This window comes from Ursus maritimus, unplaced genomic scaffold (assembly GCF_017311325.1).
Source record: "Ursus maritimus isolate PB19 unplaced genomic scaffold, ASM1731132v1 scaffold_26, whole genome shotgun sequence".
Taxonomy (NCBI): Eukaryota; Metazoa; Chordata; class Mammalia; order Carnivora; family Ursidae; genus Ursus; species Ursus maritimus.
In genome coordinates, this window is record NW_024425119.1 from 24,453,750 (window position 1) to 24,475,475 (window position 21,726).

At 37.6% G+C, this 21,726-nt stretch overlaps 1 protein-coding gene across 1 annotated transcript in view; it reads right to left on the minus strand.

Moving 5' to 3' along the window:
* ITPR2 (inositol 1,4,5-trisphosphate receptor type 2) overlaps positions 1–21,726 on the minus strand; it is a 474,341-nt gene that overhangs the window by 163,267 nt on the left and 289,348 nt on the right. The gene's annotated exons all lie outside the window — the stretch shown is intronic.

A 21,726-nucleotide genomic window follows, 5' to 3' on the forward strand; every position in this document is an offset into this window, starting at 1 on the left:
ATCTTACCACTTGCAACGAGGTGGATGGAACTAGAGGGTATTATACTAAGCGAAATAAGTCAGTCAGACAAAGACAAGTATCATATGATTTCACTCATATGTGAAATTTAAGAAACAAAACAGAGGATCATAGGGGAAGGGAGGGTAAAATAAAATAAGACAAAACCAGAGAGGGAGACGAAACAAAAGAGACTCTTAACCTTAGGGAAAAAACGGAGGGTTGCTGGAGGGGAGGGAGGTGGGGGGATGGGGTAACTGGGTGACGGACATTAAGAAGGGCATGCAATGTAATGAGCACTGGGTGTTCTATGCAACTGATGAAGCACTGAACTCTACTCTGAAACTAATAATACGCTATATGTTAATTTAAAAAAAGAATATTAGTGACGCCTAAAGAAAACACGGCTTAATAAACACCCTAAGAATTAGAAACCCAAAGCCCTACTTAAAGGAGCTTAGTAAAAAGAGCTAGGAAAGTGGTGGGTATACAGTCAGTGCTCCAAAAATTACACTTGATAAGACAGTGAAATTATATTTAAATTCCAAGGGCTTTATTCAGAAGATGATGGACAAAAGACAGTGTATTCCTTTATAAAACATGTAATTAAAAAATTCCTAAGTCCTCAATCTTATACTGGTCACAAGACATTTTTAAAATACTATATGTTGCTATAAGAAATCCAGATAACTCCAAATCTTCCATTTTATTGGTTTTATTGGTTCTTATTTCACAAGAGTGATTTTAAGGCATTATTTAAAGAATACTTTTTAAAAAAGATTTTACTTATTTATTTGAGAGAGAGAGCGCGCACAAGCGAGAGAGAGAGAGAGAGAGAGAGAGAGAGAGAGAGAGAGAGAGAGAGAGAGAGAGAGAGAGAGAGAGAGAGAGAGAGAGAGAGAGAGCATGAGCAGGGGGGAGGGGCAGAGGGAAAGGGAGAAGCAGACTCCCCGCTGAGCAGGGAGCCAGATGCAGGACAGGATCCCAGGACCCTGGGATCATGACCTGAGCCAAAGGCAGATGCTTAATCAACTGAGCCGCCCAGGCGCCCCTAAAGAATACTTTTAAAAACTAACACAGCAACTACTGAGGTGTTAGTCCTATATTGCGGGTAAGGACACTGGAGCCCAAGAGCTCAGGTAACTGGGCGTGGATCATTCAGCGAACAGGTGGTAGAGCAAGACCCTCACTCAGTGCTTGACTGCACCCTGAACCGTGCTTCACACCCCTCCCCAGGCACAACTCCTGGTGGCGTGACGCTGTGACATGTGGCCTCACTGCTCCTTCTCTCTCTCTCACGCTCTGGTCATACTTCCCTCTCAAGCCCTGAGGTTTTATCCTCAGTTCTCTTGTTGTGCTGCTCTCCTCATCTTCCCTCTCCCCGTCAGCAATTTTATCTGATCCCTGGTTGCACAACCCCTTCGGCAGTCTGACTGCCAAATGTCTTTCCTCCGGCTCAACCTGGCTCTCCTAAGCTTCTCATCCTGTTTCCACTTAGATTTCCTTATCTTCATCTGGAGATTCTATTGGCAACTCAAACTCGATTTTTCAAAATGGAATGGTCTCCTCTATTTTTTTTCTCTTTTTCTTGAAGTATAATTAACAGACAGTGTTATATTAGTTTCAGGGGTACAATATAGGGGATTCAACAATTGTATACATTACTCAGTGCTCATCTACATAAGTGTACTCTTAATCCCCTTCAGCTATTCCACCCGTCTCCCCACTCACCTCCCCTCTGGCAACCACAAGTTTGTTCTCTGTATTTAAGAGTCTGTTTCTTTGTCTCGTTTTCCTTTGTTTGTTCATTTGTTTTGTTTCTTAAATTCTAGATATGAGTGAAATCACATGGTATTTGTTTTCTCTGACTGACTTATTTCACTTAGCATTATACCTTCTAGGTCCAGCCATGTTGTTCAAATGGCATGATCTCATTCTATTTTATGGCTTAGTAATATTTCATTATATATATATGTATTCCCTATCTCGGCTGTTGCAAATAATGCTACAATAAACATAGGGGTGCATGTATCTTCTGAATTAGTGTTTTTGTTTTCTTTGGGTAAGTACCCACTACTGCAATTACCGGATCATATGATAATTTTCCTTTTATTTTTTGAGGAACCGCCATACTGTTTTCCACAGTGGCTACACCAACTTGCATTTCTACCAACAGTGCACAAGAATTCCTTTTTCTCCACATTCTTGCCAACACTAGTTATTTCCTGTGTTTTTGAATTTAGCCATTCTGACAAGTGTAAAGTGATATCTTATTGTGGTTTTAATTTGCATTTCCCTGATGAATAGTGCAATCTACAGATTTAATGCAATTCCTATCAAAATATCAACATTTTTCACAGAACTAAAACAAATAATCCTAAAATTTGTATAGAACCACAAAAGACCCCAAATAGCCAAAGCAATCTTGAGAAAGGAGAACAAAGCTGAAGGTATCATAATTTCAGATTTCAAGTTATACTACAAAGCTGTAGTAATCAAAATGGTATGGTACTGGCCCCAAAACAGACACATACATCAATAGAACAGGATAGAGAGTCCAGAAATGAAACCATACTTATATGGTCAATTAATCTATGACAAAGGGGGCAAGAATATGCAATGGGTAGAAGACAGTCTCTTCAACAAATGGTGCTGAGAAAACTGAACAGTTACATGTAAAAGAATGAAACTGGATCACCTTCTTATGCCATATACAAAAATAAACTCAAAACAGATTAAAGTTCTAAATGTAAGACCTGAAACCATAACACTCCTAGAAAAAAACATAAGCAGCAATTCCTTTGACATTGGCCATAGAAACATTTTTCTAGATATGTCTCCTCAGGCAAGAGAAACAAAAGTGAAATCAACTATTGGGACTACTGCAGAAGAAAAGGCTCTTGCACAGCAAAGGAAACCATCAACAAAACAAAAAGGCAAACCACTGACTGGGAGAGCATATTTGCAAAAGATATATCCAATAAAGGGTTAATATTCAAACTCTATAAAGAACTTATACAACTCAACCCCAAAACAAACAAACAAACAAACAAATTAAAAAATGGGCAGAGGACCTAAACAGACAATTTTTCCAAAGAAGAAATACAGATGGCCAACAGACAAATGAAAAGATGTTCAACATCACTAATAGTCCTTCTTTCTTAAACCTATTTTCCTTTCAATTTTAATTTATTTTAAGAAGATCAGAACCATCTTAATTGTTTAAGCCCCCAAACCTAAGGGCTCATCTACTAACCCCCATCTTGACAATGATTGGTGAAACCCTACCTATTCTATCTTTTCAACTGCAGCTTCCGATAGTGCCTTCACACATATTTTAACCAAATACAACTATGTGATGATTTCTCAACCACAGTTTTCTGTCTTTCTGCTTTGCTCACCTATCCTATTCTCTGCCTGAAAAGCTTTCCTTCTGTATTACTTATGGACATGTCCTATCCCCTCCCTCTTCATTCTACAAATATTTATTAAGTACTCACTGTGTCTTAGGCACTATTCCAAGTGAATAAGATCTAACCCACCCCTCAAAGTGTTAACAATAAGGTCAGTTCTATAATAGGCACATATATTAGGTCCTATGGAAGCACTTAAAAGAAAATAGTTGACTTCGAAGAGTCTTTACATGCATATCTCCCCTACTAACCATATGATCATTAGAGCAAAGCTGTCCTATGCACAAGTATGTCCTAAATGTCACAGTGCCAAGAATTTTAATAGACACTTAGAGTGTCCGGAGTTCTTCATCCATATAGTGACTTTTATTTACTGATAATTAAATGTTTAGAACACATTTACCATTGCTCCCTATTTCATGTATTCTTCCTTCAAGACTTTTCATATAGTGCTATACTGAGTAAAGATAATGATCAGTCTTGGAAGAAATAGAGAATCTAAAAAATACCTAAGAAAAAAAAAGCCTTTTCTTTTTCTTTTAAGAGAAAGCCTTTTGAGTTGAATTAATTTCATCGGGCCAAAAAATGATCCTTCCAAAAGGGGAGGAAAAACAAAACATTTATTTGGAGTGAAATGGGCTTTTGCTTTGTATCTTATTATGGTAGTAGGAGATGCTCTAAGAGAACTTTTAGACCCAACCACAGAGTTGAAGTTGTAAGTTGGAGGGAAAATGTCAGAACATCTTCACTTAAGTACTAAATTTCTACAAAGGGTAGCTCAGTTTGTTCTACTGATCAGACTTCTTACCTCTACAGACCAATGTATTGCTTCTCATTCAAACCCTGTAAGAGATAGTTGGCCCAGCTACAATAAATAAAGCTGAAAAACATGAAAATTCAGGTCTATTTTTCTTAAAATTGCACAAGTCCATGTCACCGTCTGGAAGAGAACCTACTGTGAGCGGAACCCTGGGTCCTTGTGAACTAGCTCCCTTTTTATCCTATGTAAGGGAGACTTTTAACCACATTACTCCAAGGACCCAGCCAAGAGATAAAAACAATGGTGTGTCTTCTTTTCAAAAGGAGCAATAGAGAGCTCCATTTTATCCCTTGTTTTAAAAAATGCCCTTTATATTACTGGAAGAATAAAGCTGTTCAAAACCAACCACAGAGTAGAAGGATGTCACATCAAATTAAAATAAGCATCAAATTTGCTATTATTTCTAAATTTTCTTTGGACAGATAAAATAAAATCATAGGTGCTTATCAGATTTATAAACACCAAAATCAAATGAGCAATTTGATTTTTTAAAATTATTTTTCTCATCCAATTCCAGCCTTGCCAGAAGCATATATGTTCTAACTATGTAGTATTCAGAATGCCATAGAAAGAAGGAAAGACTTCCTCTATTCCTGTTCTTAACTCTGGAGCCACACCGCCTGGGTAACAATCCCCTTTATGCTGCGTACTAACTGGGGGATCTCAAGCAAGTTACTCCACCACCCTGGGCCTCAATTGCACAACCGTCAAATCGAGTAGGCATAACACCTATCCTCCTTGGGTTTCTGTGATGACTAAATAGGTAAAAATATGTAAAGTACTTAGAACAGTTCCCAGCACATAACAGGTGCTACATATGTTATGCAGAGTTGATGCTATTGTTGCTAGCATTAATATTATCTAGATGACACATAGTGGACACTTTACAAAGTGCTTTTGTACATACTTTCTCACTTTATACCAAACATTCCCACATAAGTGAAAATATTTCTATATACATACACTAAGAAAATGGCAAAAATAATAAATGATAAACTACCTGAAAATCCTAATTTATCCACTATTAATCAGTCCTTGGAATTATATCTTTGTGAGCTCATCTGTGTACATGTCACTATATAAAATGGACCTTACAACTCTAACTAAACTGGATGGATTTTAGCGTGGTTCAAGCTCCATAGTTTCCAACAAAGGCAAACTTTGGCACTAAAAACGAACAAAGAATAGTACGGATGAAACAGGATTCTGTTGTTCGTCTTAGTTATGCTTAATACTGGAAAACTTCAGATATTGCTACATGGCAAGTTTAGCAGAACTGATTGCTTTTGTCAACTATTGAGCTCTGACTTGAGGGATCGAGGCAAGTGCTGTGCTCCAACTTGTCTTGGGGCATCCTTAGTGGCCGGCATTCTCTGTGATGGGTTACAGTGGTGATAATTCAGATGCGAGTCATTTCCACAAATTCCTTTAACTCCAATAAATTAATGGTGGAATCGCTGGCAGAAATTCTGGTGCCAGGCTTGTAAATAATCATCTCAGAGCTATAATTGTCAAGGCAGAAATTTGGGAAAGAACTAAAAGCGCACTGAGCCAGTTTGAAAAGAATTCTACAACATTGAGAAGTTTGACTTCTACACTCACTCTTCAATTCCAAAATGAATTCCTGACTGGGCTTCCCATGGAAGGTGCCCTTGCTGGATTAGGCCAACTAGCAAGAAATGTCCTTTCCAGTCTTTTCAATATCAGAGTCAATTCCAGGCCACAAGACACAGCTTTTAGCCAATGTCTTCATGTGAACACATCCCAGATGTGCTAAATGTAATGGAGCCAAGATAACTAACAACCACCTTCTGAAATTACAACAAAACATCTCCATAAAAAGACATCTTCTGTGGCCAGGGCAGTCATGCTGACAGTTTGTGAATATCTGGGAGGACCGTTTTTCTCCTGGCCACTTCCTGTTGTACCAACTCCAATGTATCAAAAATCAGGCTTAGAAATTATTGCTTTTCATGGACAGAAAGAATAACAAAAATTTATTAGTCTGAGAAAGGACTAAAGATTCTCTTTGATTTTTGAGAAAGCACAACCCTGTTTGCCTTAATAGGAGTTAATAGCATTAGGAATGAGAAGTTCAAGGACGTGATATTTGAGGTACTGATTCCACATTTGTTCCCTTTCCCTTGGAAAAATGACACAATAAAATAGTACTTTTTCCACTGTGGAAAATATAATGAAGACACCATCAAAATATGACAACCACCACTAGAATCCTAAAAAAACTAAATCCTCAATTAGAAATTCAAAAGGTAATGAAAACTGCAAACTGGAGATGCTTAATTTAGGGTTTTCCCTCAAAAACTAATGCTTAGTTACTAATCAGCTTGGGTAAGACCTGTAAGTAGGTTCTGGTATGTACCTGTAGTCTCCACATAGTCTCATTTTAACATAAGCTTGGTTTAGCCTAATTGGTGTTTCCCTAACCTTTTTGTTTAATACTAGCATGTCTGCTTTGATATTTTTCCTCATTTGAATTCCCAGGGGTAAAAAGGTACATTTTTAATTTCAAATAAATTATTGCAACAGCTGTACCCTAATTGGAATTACATTAGGTCCATCATTACAATCGACTACATCTTCAAGGAACTCCTTTGGGAAAATGTGGCCAATGTCCTGTAATCTAGTTGTCTAACAGTTCGAATTTCTTAGTCACTAACCCCAAGGAGTGAAAGCCAGTTCCTTCCCCTGATGCTTTTTCCCCACTTTCATAAGATGAAAAACACAAACTTCGAGAGGAGTAGTTATTACATACATTCACAAGATGCTCTTCATCAATATAACAACACAATCACTATAATCTTGAAAAACATATGGATGTCTCAACAATTCTAGTAAAGGGGCTTATAAAAAAAAAAAGACTGGAAAATGTTAAAACAAATGATTCATACACCACCGTGACAATCCACTTCTATCTTCTTTCCTTCCCTTTTCTCGTGTTCATTGTAAAGACATATTACATTTCTACCACGTGTCAGGAACTGGGAATGGGGGTACAAAAACCAATTCTGCAGCACATGCTAAAAGAAGTTCCAAATATGTAGAGTTGAGACACATGGCACTGTTTTTTCAATATAAATAATCCTCACCAGACCATTTGATTCCATTTGTGAAATTTAAACATCTAAACAGTACATGATATTTAAATGTTTGATGATGGTGCTGGAGATAAAAATGACTTCAGCCATCACTCCAGGTTTATCAAATATCCTAGCTTCTAGACAAACAGGGTTGCTGGAAAGGCTGTGTTCGGGGATGAGTCTGCACCCTGTAACCAGTGAGGAGTAAAGAAAACTATTTCTTTTCTTTGGGGTGTAATAAAAGCCTCTCAGTGTTTGATTTCTAAGAAGCATACTGACTGATACCAAACTCAACAGACTCAAACACCTCAACAATTTAAATACAAGGTCTGTTGAAATTCAGAGGTTGAAACCATATGCAATCCCTCCCCCGTGGTCCTGGAGAACAGATTTTTTTCTGCTTCCCATGGCTTAGTGCTCTGAGTAAGCAGTCTTTATCTGATCTGCAGAATGTAAACAGTTGAAAGAAGAGTAAATAAGCAAGAAACAGACAAGCTTTGGATACCATTTCCCTACCGAAGCACCACTACTGGACTCACACATCATAAACGCTACGTCATAAAACCACGCTCAAATGGCAGTGCACACAACCATTAACGTTAAGCCCATAATTCACTGGTACTTAGTGTAGAAACCTACTGAGTGCTGTTTATTACTGAAAACATGGAATCAATAGGCTGACAATGCAAGCACGTGCTCTCACACCAAAGGCTGGGGAAAATGGAATTTCAAGTGGTCATTTCAAAGTTTCTACAAAGACTGTGTCCCTGAGGGATGGTATGGTGAGATATATAGCTCAATCACAGACTCAGCCTATGGGAGGTTCCAGAGAAAATTAGAGGATAAAGCAGGAGTGGGAGGAGACAGGAATAAATGAGAGAGCCACTTTGATCTGAATAACAACATGAAGCACAATGGGAGAGGTTTCCTCCTGGGTGATGGGAAAAGTCCTATTGAGCATGCTGTCTTAAATCCTCACATGCTGTGATTCCTGTCATATCTCCACAACTATTTAGTAAAGATTGATATACAGGTGCCACTTCGCAAGACGGTATAATGAGAGGTAAGAAACAATAAATAAAGAGAGGTAAGACCAGCACTCTTCAGCCTTGTGTACACCTTCCTTTGCAGTCTCATGTTCTTAGTGCAGTCTATCAGCTCAAGCTGTGAACGACTGATCAGAAGCAAGAGAGTGCTGGCCTACAGGGCAGCGAGAGGAACACAGGACTCTGAAGTTGTCAAGGGAACAACACTGTATAGAACTCCCCCCCCCCACCACCACACACACAGTGAGAGAGAGGGTGGGCCGGAGACTTCATCCCTATTCCCATATACTAGAAAGAAGTTGTCTTTAAAGGGGAGGAGAAAACTAACACTTTCATTACTTATAATCAATACAAATATTCTGACAAAAGAAGTATGAAGCCAAATTTTAATAAATTCAGAATATATTTAGAAGTTCCTCAGATCGGAGAGAAATATTTATGGAGTGGATGTAAGGATGAGGAGCTCTGTCTAGCACAATTTCAAAGGAAGTTCTTGGGAATTAAGCGAGATGATATCTACACACAGCGTAACACATAGTTAATGTGATTTATGGACCTCCAGGCATGAAAAGCCTGTGTGCTTGGTAGAAAAGAAAATGTCTCGGAGACCAATGTAATTGGTTTGGATCCGGGTTCTGCCACTGGCTTTGTCATCTCAAGATTTTCTTTAAGTGCCCTGAGATTCAATTTCTCCATCTATGAATAATAATATCCATACTGCAGTGATATTTTAAGGGTTATAGATTATATACAAAAAGCTTTAAGCCCATAGTCTATAATAAGTACTAAATAAGCAGTCATCATAATATTTTTTTAAATGTTTACGGGAAAATAACACTTGCCCAACTCACGGCATGTATGGGCCATTACAATGCTCAGGGCCATGAAGACAGAGTTTAAGCCATGCACATCAATATCCAGCTCCAAACTTCTCTAATTTTTAAGCCAATGGAAACAGCATTAATTCTGTAGAAGATTACTTTGAAGCCACTTTAATCAGTAAGCTGTTTTCATAAAAACAACACTGATACATGCATAGGTTTCAACCATCCCTATGTATGCACAGAGCAGAATTCATCAGAAGCCAATTTAGGCCACCTTTTCTTAAGGTAATGTCAGTAGGAAAACCAATGCCCCATATTCCTAATATTATTTTTAACATAAGAAATATAAGAGAGTATTAGATATATTTATAAAATTATCATGCAATGATTGTTCATTAGGAAAGAGTGTACTTCCTAACTAGCCTCCTTATATTCACCTGGTGCCCTCTAATTCATTTTTCATTCAGTATTCAGAGGGTTTTGAAACAATAGAGAACTAGAAAATCAGAATGTATGAATATAGAAAGAATGCTTACAAATAAATGAAAAAAATAACCTGGAAGAAAGGTGGACAAAAGGATTGACCTGACATTTTATAGAAGAAACACATCCAACCAATAAATATGAAAAATTTCCCACCTTTATTAGTAATTAGGGAAATATAAGGTAAGACTGTGATAGGACACCATTTTATACTACTAGATTGGCAAAAATTAAGAAGTCTTAAAAAACCAAGTGCCGGAATGGATGCAGGTCAATTGTGGAAATGAAAATCAGGACAACCATTCCAGAAAACATATGATCCCACCCAGCAATCCCATTTCCAGGGAGACATGTGCTCCAAGAGACACACAGAACCACATCACAGACATTCATATCAGCATCAATAGCAACAACAACAACACAAAAACAAAACAAACAAAAAAGTTTGGAATGAATCTAAATATCCCCGACAGGAAAATGGATCAATGAACTGTAGTGTATTCCCAGAGTAGAATATTATACGATGCAAACATGAATGAACTAGAGCCTCACAGCAATACACAACTTTGATGAATCTTAGAAGCATAATGCTGAGAGAGAGGGAAAAAAGCAAGTCCTAGAAGACACCACACTTTAATACCTAGCGTGATATTAAAATATGAGCTACCAGTTGTCTCTGGAAGGGACGCCAGAGCATGTGGGTAACTTTTTTATTCTTCACTTGGCTGAGGGGTTCATAGGTCTTCATTATCTTATTATGCTTTACAATTAAGAACAATGTACACATTATTTCATATAAATTCAACATTCTATTAAAAGAAAATACTCATGAAATATTAAACATCAAAATGGCGGTGGCTTCCTACATTGACGTTCTATTGCTTTTCACCCCTTTGAATACTGACCAAACCATCGCATGACTTAGGTGAGGATTCAGAATCCAACACCCACATATCTTGAACCATTATCATCACTGCTCTCTCAACCAATCCACACCTCCCTCCTGCCACCCAAGCCTTTGAGTGGCTCACCATGTTCCCTTCTGCCTCAGGACACCAGCAGATGATGTTCCCTTTCGCCAGCCATGCTTTCAGGGCCCACCCTTTCAACACCAGTACTTCCAGCTTTGCTTAGTACTTCCAACTTTCCTGCTCAACTTTTAGGTCTCAGCTCAGCCATATCAGAGTCATCCTCTCCAACTTCGCCAAGTCAGTTCCCAGTCAATCCTCTCATAACACCAAATGCCTCATCAAGTGTTTCAGCTTTATATTTATTTATATCAATCTTTGAATGATCTCAGTATTCTTCTACTTGACTGTAAGCACCACAAGGACAGGGACCGCCTTTTTTTTTTCCTTTTTGGCTGGTCATTGACTCTTACATCTAGGCAAACCTTGACACATTAACTACTCAATAAATATTTTTGAGGGAATGTATGAGTCCATGATTTCTGCATCAGAGATCATTACATTTATCAACAAAATTTGATGCCATCTATTTAAAGACTGTGATATATATTGTATAACGTGCCTTATAACTTTGGCAAATATTTGAAATGTATTCAATGTTACCTGCATATTAAATATTTTTAGTGTACAAGCTCATTAACTATGGTTCTCTGGCTGAAAGAAGGAAGTTCTGCTGGAATCCAATAAGCAAATTTTAGAAAACACTTAAAAGTAAAGATGAACAATTCCAACAGTCTTTCTGAAAAGTCAGAAGGTAAAATATTAAAGATTACAGATATGGCTTAATGCAAAAGAACACAGTAATACTTAAAAAATCTAGTCCAAGGCCTTCCCTTATTATAATATGTCTATTGAAATAGAATTTTTTATGTTTTATTGACAAACATAGAAACCACCTTGCTGCCACACATCATGCAAGGATCCTACTTAGTGACACAACTTCTAATATTATGTGAAGATGTTATTTAATATTATGTGAAGATACAAAGCTATCGTCTTTTTAAGATATTATGTTTGGGGGTGTCATAATTTTTAATACAAGATAATACAAGATAAAATTAAAGATAATTCTGTTTTATCTCATTTTTCCTTCATAAAATGACAATCATTTCCTTTCTTTAGTGTTTGTTGTTGACATTAAAAAATTATGTAGACCTAATTTTGATCATTTCCTGCACCAAACTGTCCGTGGGACAATATATTTTGCCTGATTTAATATGTTATTATCTGCCCTCATGAGCTCCTAATTGTGTCCCATGTTAATCATAATTTTCAAAGAATTTCACAGTGAAAAACCGTGAGACAATGATTTAGAGCTAGCGGAAATTAGGAATTCCTTAAATATTCATCAACATTTCAAAGCACCAATACAATTATTACCTCCCAAAAAAGAGGTCTCAATTCAAACAAAACTAAAGATGCCTAAGCTGATTAAAGGCCAAATGCCCACCTCAGGAGCAGGCTTTTTCAGAAGTCTTTGAGTAGGTTTATTACAGTCTTTTTTTTTTTAATGTTTTTTTATTATATTATGTTAGTCACCATACAGTACATCCCCAGTTTCTGATGTAAAGTTCAATGATTCATTAGTTGCGTATAACACCCAGTGCACCATGCAATACATGCCCTCCTTACTACCCATCACCGGTCTATCCCATTCCCCCACCCCCCTCCCCTCTGAAGCCCTCTGTTTCCCAGAGTCCACAGTCTCTCATGCTTCATTCCCCCTTCTGATTACCCCCCCTTTCTTTGAACATGATTTTGAAAATCATTTTGACTCCTTCTGGCACACACCATAGCGGATATTTCACTGCCCTATATATCTAGAACCTAACTAGAATCCAGAACACTAAAAAAGTAAACCTTTGTTTTTGATAACATGCAAAGCGCATCGGCTGTTATGAAAGCCTCGCTTCTTAGTAATGCTGGGGTGCTAGGCATCTGCATTTTAAACACAATTTTCACAGGCTTATGAATTACCCGTTGATGTTGGCTTCTGAAAGAAACAAAACAAAACATTCTCAGGCTGAAAAGAAAGCTTTCAATGCTTAATAAACATGATTTGAGGTAAACCAGCTATTTTTAATTAGCAAATTGAAAAGGAGAGGGAAAGAAATCATTTCAGTGAAGCAAAGGTTGTTGATCTCATATCCCTAAACTAGTAACTACCTCTCTCCTCTTTTCCTGTGTGTGTGTGTTTGTGTGTGTGTAACATATCATTTTTATATTCCTGGATATTAAGGCGTATTTGTAAAAGGTATTTATCAAGTCTTGAGATGTTAAACATCCTGCTTTTCCCCTGGTATAGGTAAGCATAGATGACTGGGTTGCCTCCAGGGGGAAAAAAGAAGAAGAAGAAGTTCACATCACAGTTCCTTCTCTATTATATTTCAGTGATTCTCACTCACATTTTTTCCCCACATTGTAACATTTCTGAATTACAGGTCACTCCAAAATCAATAGTGTGTTATAGCTCAATTAGCAATGCTCTTTTTCTTTCTAGTAATACAACTGATGGCATATTAGAATTGATGAGAGGGGCGCCTGGGTGGCGCAGTTGTTAAGCGTCTGCCTTCGGCTCAGGGCGTGATCCCGGTGTTATGGGATCGAGCCCCACATCAGGCTCCCCCGCTATGAGCCTGCTTCTTCCTCTCCCACTCCCCCTGCTTGTGTTCTCTCTCTCTGTCAAATAAATAAATAAAATCCTTAAAAAAAATAGAAGTGATGAGAAACATTATTCTGAATGAACTTAATCTGACGTTGTAAACTGATAAAGGTTCAGAGCACATGGCCTCACCATCCTATCCATTTTTCAGCTCATATAAAGCAAGAGGAAATGATGCCAGAAATTTAGGGAATGAATCTTGTATTCAAACTATTTGTTCTTAGTGTTTGCCCTTTCTCATTGCTACATGTCTATATGATACATCAATTCACCACCAACTTAAGTTTTGATGTTACATACTGAATTGGGCCTGCATTAAAATTAGTAAAGAAAATGACAGTATAGATAGAGACAAGAGGCATATTTACTTACAAATCAAGAGCAGTGGGTAAGTAAATAAGTAATAGAGATGCATTTAATTAATTTATAAGCATGAACAATATTAAATTGCTCTCCTTTAAGAAAAAAATAGCCCCTTGATATCACTTCACACCTGCCAGGATGGCTAAGATAAAAAAGAGAGATAATAATATGTCTAGGAGGGCACATATTGCATGGTGCACTGGGTGTTATATGCAACTAATGAATCATCGAACTTTACATTAAAAAAAAATTAAAATTAAAAAAAAATTTATAAAATGTGGAAAAAAAAGAAAAGAGTTGTATGTTGAACCGACCTAAGCCACCCAAGCACCTCATTGGCAAGAGATTTTAAAACAATTTAAACACAATAGAATGGTTACTTTTTTCCATAAAAAAAAAATTCTTTTCAAATAAAGAGCTTATCTTTGGTGAAAAAATAAAAAATAAAAAAATAATACGTCTGTGGATGTGGAAAGATCGGGACCCTTATACATTGCTGATTGAAATATAAAATGGTACAACCACTTTGGAAAACTATTTTTGCAGTCCCTAAAAATTAAACAGTTATCACATGACCTAGCAATTCTACTCCTAAGGATACACAGAAAGGAAATAAAAATATATGTCCATACAAAGACTTATACATGAATGTTAATAGCAGTAGCATTCATAATAGCTAAAAAGTAGAAACGGCCCAAATGTCCATCAAATGATAAACGGATAAATAAAAGTGGTATATCCATACAATGGAATATTATTTGGCAATAAAAAGGGAATGGAGTACTGATACATGTTACGACATGGAGGAGCCTTGAAAATATTATGCCAAGTGGAAGAAGACAGTTATAAAAGACCACATATTTTATCACTGCATTTACATGAGACGTCTAGAAGAGGCAAAACCATTGAGGCAGAAAGTAGATTTGTGGTAGCCAGGAGTTAGGAGTGGGAGAATGGGGAGTGACTGCCAATGGGTACAGGGTTTCTCTCTGGGATAATGAAAATGTTCTAAAATTAGACACTGGGCATTGTTTGCAAATCTGTGAATACACTAAAAACCACTGAACTGTATACTTTAGCAGAGTGAATGTTATGGTGTGTGACTATCTCAACAAAGCTGTTAGAGAAATAGAAAATAAATCTATTAGATCGATTGAGGAAATTCACTTCTTAAATAATTTTTAAAAACATATCTTAAAGAAAATACTGTCAGTGCTGTCCAAATTTTTGCTCAGCAGCCGAGGCATTAATGCTATTTGTCACAAAGTCCCTGCCTTTACGTGCATCTGTGCAACACACGTATCACACTGGCATATGTTCTGAACGTTACATCCGTGGGTAAAATGTAGAGGCTCAAACTGCTAATTAAATATGAAAATGTGTGTTGCAATTAGAAGCCAATTTCTTGTTAAAACTGCCTAATGGCAAAGGCACAATAAATCGAGTTGTACCTACGACTGTTTGTGTCTTGACCCGTGTGGGAAGGCAGGCCAGTGCACCGAATATAGGCTAGACAGTTTCCATGGATACCTCACATTACTTGAGGTGTAGAAACTAAAAATTCTAAACAATTTCACAAAAATTATGCTTTGATAAATATATTAGTAAAAAAAAATACTAATCTTCCTGAAGAAAGATGCTAGAGTCTATTTTGCTGAGAAGTGGATAAGGGTTTTGGTTTTGGTTTTTGGAGGGGAGAGGGAGGCAAAATTTTTAAAAAGCTAGTTTTTCAGTTGCTTTATAATTCATAGGAGAGGGAGAGACATATTCAGAATGCTTCTGTCATCATAAGGTTTACAGCAAACCTCGAGAGTTTTAAAGATTTTTTTTAGCTTTTATAGGAACCAACTAGATTGAATTATTCCAGCTGAGTTTAATTGATGTGGCCACTGCATACTAATATACTGATCTTTCCAAATAAATGTACACTGTAATTACAACCAGGTTACTCCACCCACCATCCTTTTGCTCCTTCCCATGAAATAAGACTACATGTCTTCCAGATGTAGCATAAAAGCCACAGTGTTATTCATGAACCATGTCAGAATCAGACAAAATAAAGCACAGGAAGAATACATGTAGCTTCCATTAGAAAAGAAGACATTCTCCATACCACTTTGTTGAGAAGACCTGACCACACACCTCTGACAGGTTAGAGAGGGAAGAAGAGAAAGTCATAGCCTTAGCTTTTTCCATGTCCCCAGATCACTTCCACTATTAGGCAATCAAGTTGGGACTTGTTCCCAGAACCCAAGAGATAATCAGCATGCATGGAAATGTAGTTGTTTTCTTTGGACCACTTAGTCCAATCATTACATGAGATCCAGCATGAGTGAGGGAAAAGGACACAACTTGTTTTAACAAAGGAGATAAATGAATCAGTAAGGTCTCACCAAATTAAACCAATATTTGACTATGAACAAGGACAATTTCACAAATACCTCATTTGATGCTCATGCTAATATGGCACCTAGCTTAGCAGCCAAGTCAACTGCATTATTCCTTTCCCAAATAGGTTTGAAAAGGGTGCATTTGTTTTAATTTAATGTTAAAATAAAGACAACTTTTTGAAAAATTAGATAACGTTCATTGACAGTATTGGGAGCAGGAACTGGTGGTAGAAGAACACAAAAAAAGAACTCTACCAAGAAAAAGTACGTATGTTAAATAGAACTCCACTTTAATCACGTTTTCCTTACTGTTGTGAACTCTCTTCCCCTACTTCTTACTCGTTACCAACTTGATTCCCTCAAATTCTTCCTGTTTTCTCAGTTTCTTTTCACCTGAACTGTAACCAGTCCTACCCTGCCATCCCTCGTTGCTTCCAGATATCTGATTTTTTAAAGGTGTAAGAGATCTCTGCTATCATCACCCCATCAGTGGTGCGATGGCCTTGGAACACATTGCTCCCTCTACTGGGCGTCACTGCATGACTCCTGCCTTCACCAACTACCCCCTCTCCTCCAGCTCTCAGCTTCGGTGTCACCTTCCTGGGAGAAATCGTCTTCTGGATGCTCCTGCCTTGGCCTCCAGAGTCACCCTCTTATGGCACTCAGGACTTCTCCCTCAGAGTAATTCAGTAAAGAGAAGAAATTAATCAATCCCTGTCCAACCATTTGGTTGATATCTGACTTTCTCACTAAACTCACAACTCTCTGGGGGTATAATAGATATTGCTCATCGATCGACACACCTCCAGGATTTAGCAGACATTCAATAATTTTTTGTAAATATATACTGTCTCATGCATTTCTGTATTTCCAAATACCTCTGCTTTCTGTCATCTTCATGACTTACTAATGAAAACATTTTTTCTTAGAATCAGATGCCTGTTTTCAAAATCACCTATAAAGTCATACTATGAAATAAATACTATTCATCCTATTTTGGCCTCTGTTGGACAGAAAATCATCACTTGGAAGCACTGTGGGAACAACATATAAACATATGTGTGGCCATGTTTGGGACACGTGTGGGACCAATGTACAAAGAACCGGAGGCTGGGAGGGCGGAAGGGAATTTCCATAAGTCCACTCTAGCTGAAAATGAAGTCTTGAAGCCTAAGTCCTCTCTGTTTTTCTCTTTTACCCTTCAGCCTGCATCAGTTCCTTTAGCTCTGACCTCCCTGATGCCTTTCCACACAGTCTCACCATTCTTGGCACTAACATCTTCTGCTTTGCAGTGTCTGTCACCTAGAACAGCCTCCTGGTACCACTGGGCCTCAGCTACTCTTCACCTCATTTCAAACCTCAGCCAAAAACATCCCTCTGCCCTTGTTTTATCTCTCGGTGAACAGAGAAGGGAACCAATTTTTAACTTGAAAGCTTTGGAGCAGACACTTTACAGGGAGACACTCTGCAGTATCGTGGTGAAGCATAGGGCTTCATTTATGCCCAGGGGATTTCTCAGGTTTGTGAAAGCCATTTCCACCCTACATCTTAAAAGCCTCTGCTTAAGTCAGAATTAAGATTCATTATGACATTGCCATGATGCTAACATCTTAGCTCCGTGAAGAAAGAATATTAGTATAGTTGTTCCCACTGGACAACTATCCGTGTATCCGTGTAAAAATCCATCGTTAGGTACCATCGGATAGCCCTGCCCTGTAAGTTTGTCATTACCAACCCAAGAGAGTAAAAGAATAACCCTCTGGTTTATTGCTAGAGGAGGCAGAGGCTGGCCAGCTGCTCACCAAATCCTCTCCATCTGCACACAACTAGGCTACATGACCCTGTCTTCTGTGCAGTCAGGTGGGGCCACGTGATGAGGGTGAACAGACTGAAGGTGAGCAGAAGTGACACGAATCCGGCCCACGTGGGAATCCTGTGTTCCTTCCTCTGCTGTAGCCTGACGCAGAAGGGGAAAGCAGCCTGGGAAGAGGAAGGGCCCCGAAATGGAAGGAACCTAGGGCTTGGAATTGCTAGGGGAGTGAGGTAGGAGGCGAGCAGTCCTGCCAGAACACTCACACTGAGATTTTAACTTTTATTACTACCCTAACCTAAGTAAACTTTTATCGGATTAAGTCCCAGAGGTTTTCAGGCTTCTGTTTCGTCAGCTAGTGCTAACCTTAACCAATACAAGCCAATGTGGGTCAGCCTGGATGGGCAATTGCTAGTCTTTTCCTGGGCAGCTCCACTTGTGACTCTTCCTGAGGTATTTTTACCCGACCCACCACTGTCTGGAGAAATTCTGACTCTGACCACAAGCTTGTCATGAAGTGGCCACGAGAAGTCACCTGGGAATATGATTTCATCAACACCAGAGTCTCTCCAGGTTTCCCTTAACTTGTCACCACATTCCCTCTTTCCAGTATCTTTGCCTTATCTCTGCTATCCAATTTTTCCATGGTCTCCAAATCCCCATTACTACAATTCTCTCTCTCTCTGTCTCTCAGTCTCTCTCTCTCTCTCTCTCTCTCTCTCTCTCTCTCACACACACACACACACACACACACACACACACACACACACTTTCTTTCCTTTGTGACGGTCCTGAGTAGATCCAGTCTCATAAAAGCGACCCAGAAGGAAAACCACCTGACTGCAGGCCACATGGACATTATCAACTACTTCAAACTCCAGCTTTCAGCTATTTTCCACCGACCTTGTCATTTGTCCATTTTCATTTGTCCTGCCTTTGAACCTCCGAAAATATTTTCCTTCCACGGTGATCGCTTAAGGATTAACAAGCCGATGAAAGAAATCCCTCAATTAACTTTATATTCCAAGAACAATGTGATACTTATGCACCATATGAAGCAAGATTTTGTTTTTATTTTTTTATCATTTTACCAACTACGGAAGAAGTATGAGCTCAATGCCTTAGTATAATCGGCCTGCGTGTAAAAAAAGCTTCCAGGTAACTGTAATTTTTAAAATGAGAGAGAGGAAAAAAGAAAGAGTGAGGAAAAGGGGAAAAAAGAGCAAATGAATGGGTGGATTGTATATATACTTTGATATATAAGGAATGCAGCGATTATTACCACTTCTTCTAATCAAGTCCAGAAAATGATTTATAGGAATATTTGCTGCAGTCATCATGTTTCGGGGCTTGAAATAAATCCATACAAAAGATATTCTTCTGTACTGGATCAATCAAGTTCTAGCCTGGCTAGAGGTGATGATAATTATTGGAAAGTAAATTGTTATGTTTTCGTCTGACTGCCTGTTGCTTTGGCACGTGTTATTTCCAATTCTGTCTGGAAATAATAGTACATTAAGCCATCTTGGGTAACTTATATAACCAGCTACTATCATTTGAAAACTGTCAGCTCCAAGAACTTGCCACTGTATGCTAGTTACGCTGTTGGAACACTGACTTCAGTTCATTTATTTTCTGACTGTTGCTGAGAACTGTATTTTAAAACGGAAATTAATTCTAAAGCTTCACTTTTCATCTTAATTCAAGCTATTTTAACCTTGGTTACTAACAATAACCAAAAAGGAATACGACTGCATGAACAGCTGACCTTAAATTTTTTATTTTACTTTATCAATTAAAACTTGAATTTAAACTATGCTTAATTCCTCAGGCAAAACATAATTATCTACCACGGTCTGGATTTATAAAAACAGACTGAAAAAAAAAAGCCTTCAAACAGAATACGCTCTCTGTATTTTCCCAGTAACTAAAAGTAAGATGGTAGAAAAGTATTGTCCAAAACTCTGAACAGTTTAATAAATATACAAATTAATTTCTACCTCAGTACTCAGTAACCTATTCTGCACTATCGAAAGTAAGAAGATACCTAAAAGAACAGTGAAAAACAGGGTCCGTAAAATCTTACTCAGATTGAACAAATCTGCTCCAGTGCCAGCAAGAGAACAAGAGAAGTAGAGGAAAAAAAAAAAAAAAAAAAAAAAAAAAAAAAAAAAAAAAAAAAAAAAAAAAAAAAAAAAAAAAAGGAAACTATAGGGAAAAAAATAACCATAAACTCCAGAAGCTTTACATCATTTACTAATGAAAATAATCTTCCTGGACTACCCAAATATTAGCATCAAATTCCAATACTAAAGCTTTTTTTTTTTTTTTTTTTTTTAAAGGAAAGGTAAGACAAGAAAGAGAAAAGTAGCATCTCTCTCATCTTCCACAGTGACTTTTTGGGGAAGTCTAAACATTATTTCACTTCCACATTTGTACAGCACCCGCAGTAATTATGCATTACCTGTGTAAACTATCAAAGCCCTCATATTACCATGCTATTCTTTAAAAGCACATCTTGACTTCCAGTATATGTATGGCTAATTCATTTAACACCACGATACTTCCATGGAAATCAATAAAAACCACAAGGAGAATAAAAGGAAACCCTGAAAACTTCATTTTCAGCAAAAAGAAGAGACAGATACAATCTGAAGACTCCAGTGGCCATGTGAGGGCGGCCCATGTCAGCCATGTGAGGGTGGCCTGTGTCAGCAGCCATCAGGCAGAAACCATGGAGGACAAAGTGAAGGGAAGAAGCAATGAAAGAGGTCAAACCGCCCAGCAGCAGCCCCAGGAAGGAAAGGCAAAAATATATCTCCTGAAGTTAAGGAGCCCACCAGAAATACAAAAGCCTCATTCCATATTGTATCACTAGAAGTCAGAATGAGGGTGAGGAAAGGCAATGTCAGAGATACAGAGGCATGAGGGCTGTAAAAGGGATCATCAGAGTAGGCCATATTTATAGGGCCTGTTCTGTCTTTGTGATGGCAGAAAAGGAAAGAGCTTTTGCACCTTCAAAGACCTCCTGTAAATTACTGGTTGTATCAACAGAAAAATATATAAAAAGGATATGAAAGTACTGAGTAATGTATAGAAATGTCACATCACTATGTTGTACACCTGAATCTAATATAACATTGTATGTCAACTCCACTTCAATACTAAAAAAAATTTTTTTATTCCTTGTGTCTGGAAAATAATAAATTCTCATTAAACAACTTTTGGGCTAGAGAGAAAATTAAAACTGAACTTCAGAATTTCTAGAAAACAACAAAAAATAAATTCCTAAATAGAAAGAGATGCTGTAAGATAGAGCTAAAGTGGTGCTGAGAGAAAAAGCCACAGCCTTAAATATTCATAGCAATTAAAGTAAATTAAATGTCATAATCAAAAATAAAAAATAGCAAAAATTTAAGTCAGATAAATTTTTAAATATAGAAGTACAATCTAATGGGTTACAAAAGAAAATAAATAGGACTAATGAATTTTTGAAAACTTGCCCTTTGGGGGGATAAAAAGACAAAGATTAACCATCAGATAATTCAGTAAAGAAAGAAAAATAAAATGTGAAAGCACTAAGTAACACATTGTAAAGGGGAAATAATCAAACAAACAAAAAATAAATGATCATAAGATTCTCTACGGTCAACACAGTTTTTCATCTCCATAAAAAATTTTTCCTGAAAGCCAAAAGGAATAATTTTCTAGCAAGATATAATTTCCAAAATTGAACCAAAATGAGACAGAAAATCTCAAAGGACCATTTCCAACAGAGGAAATTGTCAAAGAGCTACACACCCAAAAAGTACAAAGCCCAGATAGTTTCACAGGGAAATTCTACCAAACTT